Source organism: Rhineura floridana, chromosome 6 (genome assembly GCF_030035675.1).
Source record: "Rhineura floridana isolate rRhiFlo1 chromosome 6, rRhiFlo1.hap2, whole genome shotgun sequence".
Taxonomy (NCBI): domain Eukaryota; kingdom Metazoa; phylum Chordata; class Lepidosauria; order Squamata; family Rhineuridae; genus Rhineura; species Rhineura floridana.
In genome coordinates this window covers 55,398,848-55,399,271 of record NC_084485.1, presented here as the reverse complement: position 1 = coordinate 55,399,271, position 424 = coordinate 55,398,848, and positions in this window count along the sequence as shown.

Sequence of the window (424 nt, the reverse complement as noted above, 5' to 3'; positions counted from 1 at the left end):
ACAGATCAGATAGTCAAAATAGACTCTAAATAAGGTAAAGTTTATTCCTCTTGCAAGTTGGCTTTCATCATGATGGGTTTGACAGAAGCAAGCATTTATCAGCCCAACATCACTTGCTTAGATTAGGAATACTACCAAGCATCAGCAATAAGCCGTTAGTTACTCTGGGTTTAAACTTTCATATGAAAATGGGAAAGAACATTTAATCTACACTTGGACAAAACTGAAATTCCAGTAACACATTTGTTAGCAGTGAATTTAGCAAACCAAAGATTTTTAATTCAGCCCATGAAAAGCCAAATATAAACTGTCCCTTTGCCTGAATCCATCAGTTTAGCATAAAGAAAGTCCTCACCATTCACATGAAGAACAATATATATTAGTCACGGTGCAAGCAAGGTACCAGTGTATCATCTTGATTAAT